The sequence below is a fragment of the Pinus tabuliformis genome, chromosome 1_1 (assembly GCF_031772625.1).
Source record: "Pinus tabuliformis cultivar Carrire ecotype Pingquan chromosome 1_1, CPIR1, whole genome shotgun sequence".
NCBI classification, from domain to species: Eukaryota; Viridiplantae; Streptophyta; class Pinopsida; order Pinales; family Pinaceae; genus Pinus; species Pinus tabuliformis.
Genome location: NC_142297.1, coordinates 690679371 through 690686633, shown reverse-complemented (window position 1 = coordinate 690686633; position 7263 = coordinate 690679371).

Below are 7263 nucleotides of genomic sequence, written 5' to 3'. Positions count from 1 at the left end.
GGCCATACGAGCTCTTATTCAACCTGCACACTAATTTCTCCTTCGCTTTGACCTCATACCCTTGTGGCTCTTGCTTATATATTTCTTCCTCCAAATCCCCATGGAGAAAGGTTTTATTTACATCTAACTGCTCAAGGTTCAAATATTTTGCTACCACTAGACTTAAAATAGTTCTTATTGAAATCATTTTAACAATATGAGAAAAGAATTCATCAAAGTCTATACCTTTGTTTTGTGCAAAACCCTTCACCACATGTCTACACTTATACCTATGGTTTCCTCCATCTTCTTCATTCAACCAATATACCCATTTATTCTGCAATGTTGTTTTACCTACAGCAAACTTGACTAAGTCCCAAGTCTGGTTATGCATCAAGGATTCAATCTCTTCTTCCATGGCTTGCTCCCACTTCTTCCTGGTTTTTTCTTGCATTGCTTCTTCATATCTTTCTAGTTCACTAAAATCAGTCAACAACACATAATATAATGAAGTAGAGTATCATTTAGGGATTCTACTTATCCTGGTAGATCTTCTAACACTACTTTCAGGTGTTTGAGGTGCTTGTTGTTTTTGTTATTGTTTTTGTTGTTTTTGTGGTTCCTTATCACAAAAATTTACAAGCACTTTTACTTTTTTTGTTATCTCATCAAGCACTTTGCATTCTTTGTTTTCTTTTTCCTGTTTATTTCCCTGCATTTGATCCTTATGCAATGCCTTTTCATTGAATATGGCATCTCTACTCCTAATGATTTTGTGATTTTCATAATCATATAAGCAAATAACCAAAATCATTAACATCATATCCAATAAAGGTACATTTCTTTGATTTTGCCTCAAGCTTTGTTCTATTTTTTTTATTAATGTGAACAAAGACTTCACAACCGAAAGTATTTAAAAATGAGTAGTTTACCTTTTTACCTATCCATGCCTCCTCTGGAATACCACCATATAAGAAACTTGAAGGCCCTTCGTTTATTAGATAAACAACAGTATCTACAGCGTCTGCCCAAAATTGTAAGGGTAATCCTGCATGTAATCTCATGCACCTTGCACGCTCCATGATTGTCCTGTTCATCCTTTCTGACACACCATTTTCCTGTGGTGCTCCTGGAACTGACTTCTCTCTATGAATCCCATGCCCTGAACAATATTTATCAAACCCTTAGCTGCATTATTCACCTCCATTGTCTGATCTGAGACACTTCAACTTCTTTCATGTCTCATTCTCAGCCAAAGCTTTACATTTCTTGAAAGTATCAAATACATCGTATTTATTTTGAATACAATAAATCTAGGTTTTTCCAGTTATATCATCAATAAAAGTAACATAATAGCAAGAGCCACCAAGAGATGATACCTGAGCAAATCCCCATACATTTGTATGCACAAGCCCTATTTTTTCTTCCCCTGGTCTCTGCAGTCAAAGCATTGCTTGATGTCTCACCAGATATTTTCCGTCGCATTTCCTCACTAAGGATGGCACCAACAACATCATCAAACTTTAAAGTACTAGATCTAGAGACAGAGTTACTAATAAACATAACTAAGTCATTCCAACTTTCTGGCAATAAGCATAGAAATAACATAGCCCTAACTTGATCATCAAAATTTACCCTACAAAACATAACTAACTAGTAACCATGTTAAATTCATTTAAATTTTCAGCAACAGATCTACCTTCTCACATCTTCATATTAAATAGATGCTTCATAAGAAATACCTTAATTAAGTCTGAGTGTTTTTCATATATTTTGGCCAATGTCGTCATTAAACCTTCTGTTGTCATTTCCTTTGAAATGTTAAATGCCACCAATGCTGCGAGACACAACCATATTGCTCCTTGTGCCTTTCTGTCGAGAATCTCCCATTCTGTGTTCGCCATACTCGTTGACTTCTTTGATTTTCTGCTCAATGGTAGGTATGGATCTTTCTAATACAGATAATCTTCCATCTGCATTTTCCATAGTTGGTAGTTTTAGACGTTAAATTTCTCGACCCCAAACCTACCATCTTCTACCATTTCTCCCACTCGAACTAAGATACCTTCTCTCCTATGAGTTTATCATCCAAATAGACTTTCAGCTCTGATACCATTTGTTAGAAATTAATTAGTGGAGAAATGAAATACACAAAATATTGTAGAAACACAAATGCAGAAACACATAATAAAAAAAGAGACACAGATATACGTGGTTCACCCAATTTGGGCTACATCCATGGAGAAACCATCAGTCCTTCCTTTTATATTATCCAACAAAATGAAGAGATACAACCAATAACATATACGATGTAATTTCATCTTCGCTCTCACACAGTCTCCTCTCTCGCTCTCGCTTAGAAAATAATCCATAGCCACAATACAATTACCTCATATAAATAAATGGGGTGCCTTCTAGGGGAAAAAAACCCTAAATTAACATAACTTCTACCATCTAATCAACCGCCTAATGGATGACCTAAATTGACTATGAAATTACAATATTTTACAAGGAAAATTTTCATCTTTTTATAGCTTCGGAACCAGTGCCCCCGAACCCCTGCTAGGGGTGGGGGGCTCATAAAAGTTGTTGTTTCCCTCTCGTTAAACCCCACTAAAGGTGATTAAATGGGAGATTTTGCTTCCCTATTAGGAATATGGATCCAACGCGACTGAAACAAAAACCTATGAACAATCAGGAAGATAATCAAGCTCCACACCCAACATAGAGTTTGGTATTGGAAAATTTTTTATGTGGTGACCCTAGTATTTATACATGGCTTCTTAGCATGCTCAATTGTCATTTTGGTCTCAATTCAAGAGTATCTCTCTTTGGTTTCAAGTCTAGATCATTTCAGTTTATACGTAGTGCCTAGTATTGATACTTTTGTGGTAGATGTGGTATGGTTTTATCTATCCAGAACTTTGGTTGTTATTTTTCTATCTCTCTATTCAAAGAAAGCATTTTGATTTGGTGGGTGGCATACTTCTGGGACAACCAATTCCATTTCTCCTATTTGGGGTCAGCCTTGTCTCTATTATGGCTTCATCTTTGCCTCTCCACCTATCTATATTTGTTAAGGCCATGTCTTTGGTTCCTTTTCTTTGTCCCATGTCTAAGGCTAGAGTTATTGTCAAATGGATTGCAAGGAGCTCCAAGAGATCTGTTAACACAAAAAAATCATACACACATTTTTACAATCCATATGACACCCAGAGTCGTCCAGCATAGCATACAAGTGAAAGCTTTCCAGCAGAAAACATCATGAAATATAAAAATCAAAAGTTCTCCAAAGATTCTAATTATAAAACCTACCCACGCGACTCATCCAAAGGCAGAAATTAGCCACTGTGTGGTTGTTTCTTCGATAGTTGTGTGGTCAAACAAAAGTTTGAGTTAGCAGTCTGGGACCACTTCACACACTCTAAATTGGGATTCCCTAACATGTACCATTCAAGGACAACTGATTCGAGGTCGACTTGGAGATATGAAACGCCCAAGGGATCCTCTTATCCTACTCATAAGTCATTTTCTCATTAATGGACCGAGAGAGGGAAGATGAATTCAAAAATCTATATAAACATGCCATTAGAAGACAAAAAACGAGAAGAAGTAAAGCATTGTTATGTTGGCAAAATTGTTGCACAACAATCCAACATTTCATAGAGAAGAGGATTTCACCATTGAGAGAGTCTTCATACTTCTTTGAGAGAGAGAGGAAGCTTGCAAGGAGATTGAAGAAAGAAAATTCCTTATTGAAATTTTTTTAGCACCATTGCTCAAACAATTATCTCCCAGTGTTTGGAATTCATCTATTGTATCTCTTCTACTTTCAACAGTCAATAAAGGGAACCATTTTCCTAAATATTGTTGACTTGTTTGCTTCATTAAGCTTTGTTCTTTGTGTTATCTAGCATAGTTTTTTTTAGTTTATGTTTATGTATACATTGCTTCCATTGTTTCAATGTTTTGTTATTTAAGTTGTCCACTAACAACAAACAATTGTTTGTTGACTCCTTGTACGTAACAACGAACTCTAAGGGAATGTTTTCGATACTCCATAGCAGCAAAAACACAACAACAATACCTAGAGAGCCCTCAAATAACAAAACAAGATTTTTAAGAGACATGACAACACACTTCATTCAATTTAGGATAAGTTGGTGGAACAAAGAATAATATCCAATTTTCATGGGGAAGTTATCATGGGCATTATGTTGTAGCAAAAGAAAAATATCATTGCTCTTGAAGTGAAGTAGAGATATTTGTGTTTGTGTGGTTTGTTAATTAGCCAAATAGAAACATATTAGAAATTACATCGATGTTCACTCAATAATTTCAAGTCATGGTTAGCCAATAGAGGACATCGCAACACATTGAGCAATGGAGAAGACAATTTCAACAAAGGAAAAAATGACCCATCAATTATTCTTATTTCATAGATGTAATTAATTGTTTTTTTTTTTTAATTTCTTAGTTTTTTTGGATATATTTTGTAGGATTTATACATATCGATATGATAAAACCTTCATGTATGTGAAGCACATCTGGTTATTTAACTACTTTACTCTCTTTTTAAATTACAAATTGTTGAATATAATTTATTCTTTATATAATCGTTTCTATGAATTTTGTTGTATTTCTATTAATACAAATATTCTATTAGAATTAAGCAAAAAAAAACCATAAGATTACCAATTTTATTGAGTGTTATATTTAATTTATATATGAAATTATGACAATATGTTAAAAAATAATATATATTAAAAATATCAAATTTCAGATAAGAAAATAATATAGCTTAGGGAACCAATAAATAAGTAGAATTCCAAAAAACGAAATATTACAGCTCAGGTAACCCATAAATAAGTAGATTTCCCAAAACTGAAAAGAAGAAAGAAAGAAGAGAAGTAGCAAAAACACATATTTTTACTAAAGGAAACTTCTTGAAATATAGGATAAAAGCTAGGTTTTGCAAATTCATTTAGGTTGTAGACAATGTTAAGCATCACAATGTTTAAATTATTCTTGCTTTTGTTGTTTTAAACTCATGTTTAATTCTGTGTAGATAATTAATACATAATTATAAAAATATTGAGTTATAGTAAGCTCAATTTAATTATAATAAATATTATATAATTTGTTTTAAAAATTAATTAATATATTGAAAATGAAGTGTTTTTAGAATTAAATATAATAGAATAGACTGGCATATATATATATGATGGGTGTGCATTCAAGTTTTAAATTCAAGTATGTTAGTTGACTTTTGAAGTGATAAGGGTGATGATAGGGAGGGAGGCAGGTTTGTTGGTCTCGACACCTCCACCTGATGCAAGCACATTTTATGTTTACAATTGGGATGAATCTCTACCATTGGATGGGATCACAAGACAAAATGGTGATGGGTTCATGTAGTAGTGAGTCTCCTTGTTTTGATTGTGCAATGAATTACCTCATACACACTTTCGTTGCTATTCAAAGAACTTCATTTTCTTAAGTTGGTTTGGTTAGCTATATGCATCACCAAGGAATGTTTCTCAATTCAGAGTCTCTGGGTAATGATTTAATCACTGATGAATATAGTAGACACCACACTCAACATGTGTGAGCTTATCGCGCTATTACAACAACATTAGTGGATGTACCAACCTTCCTCCCCCTCCCCACACCACAACCCTCCCTCCCCCCCCCACCCCCCCCCCCCCCCCCCCCAACAACAAGCTAGTCTTCCTCCTTTGCATCCCATTTTGTCTTTGATCAATGTTATTCTCATAGCTCCTCATCAATTATATAGTGTTTTGCTCGTTTGGGGACAATGCTCTAGTGGGTTTCTTCATGCAACAACGGGTGACAATGGTGGCCATTGTTTTTCAGTCTTCCTTATTAGGCTGCACGTAACACTATTTCAATGTTTTATTTTTATTTGTCACTCCAAGCTTTTGCACTTCATTCTCAGTGGGGTCTCTTCCTTAGAGAAATGATATTTTCACCCCCTAGGTTGTTATTCTCATCCCTTCTCACCTAGGCTCCTTTCTTTGTTTGACTTTTCTTTTGTTGAGATTTATCCCTATTGAGCATGCTTCGAGAGAGAGAACGCTCCCGAAGAGGTGTTGACGGTTGTGATGGACTTAACAACACACATGCCTAGGCTAGAGGACTTGCAGTATCATAAAGATATAGGGTGCATACACCACTGGCAGTGCAATAGGAAATTAAGGATATTCAACAGGAGGCGGAAAATGAGTGTGAAGATATATTAGACACTGAAGTGCTTGAGTCCATCCCCAATTGAATACCTAATCTAGGCTTAGAGAGAGGGCAATGCAACCAATATTTTATTCACTATATAGCTATATTGGTGTCTCAAGGAACTGTTGAGTAAAGTATTATTCAAGTGGAATGAAAATCATGATGAGCTCCTACTCAGGATGAAGGAACAACATTTAATGTATGAAATTATGGATCAACTCTTACAGTGCATTAAGAGAGGCCTCCTACATGATCGTGATCCTCCTCCTCTAGCTGATCCTGCTCCTCTAACGCATAGAAACTAATTACTTGAGATTAGTTATTTCTATTGGTTTTACTATTTATGTTAATTGATTTCTCATGTTATATAAAGACTTACAATTTTTGTTCTTTGTTAGCATACATATCATAAACATCTTGATAAATTTGATTCACTCTTACTCAAACCTCAAATTTTATTTTAATATAATTTCCACTCAACCAACCCAAGCAATCTATAAAGCTTTTCAATTATATGTAATATAAACACAACTTTAATTGAATATAAAAACTGATATTACAAAACAATAACTTTATATTAATTAAATAAAAATAAATATATGAGATATATACAAACAATTGAACAAATTATATGGTAGGAAAATATATTTTTCCTAAACATTTAATAAATTAAAAAATAAAATAAATATGCCTTAATATTTAAAAAAATCAGTATATTTTACTGTTTAAATAAAAATATATCCATGTGATGAAAGTTAATAAATCCAAAAACTTGTCGGTAATAGAAAGTCGTGTCGGAATATATTTGTTGTTTATTCATAACTATGATCCTTCGGTTTTGGGTAACTTTATGCGCCTATACCAATCAACATATCAAAGTAAAATGTGATAATTCAAACTTTCGGTTTAGAATTTTCAAAAATAAAGATAATAAATTAAATTATATAAAATAGACATAACTTTATAAAAGCGGACAATTCTTTCTTTTTGGTCCGGGTTCACTTTTCATAGAGTAAAAGGAATGAATTCTTT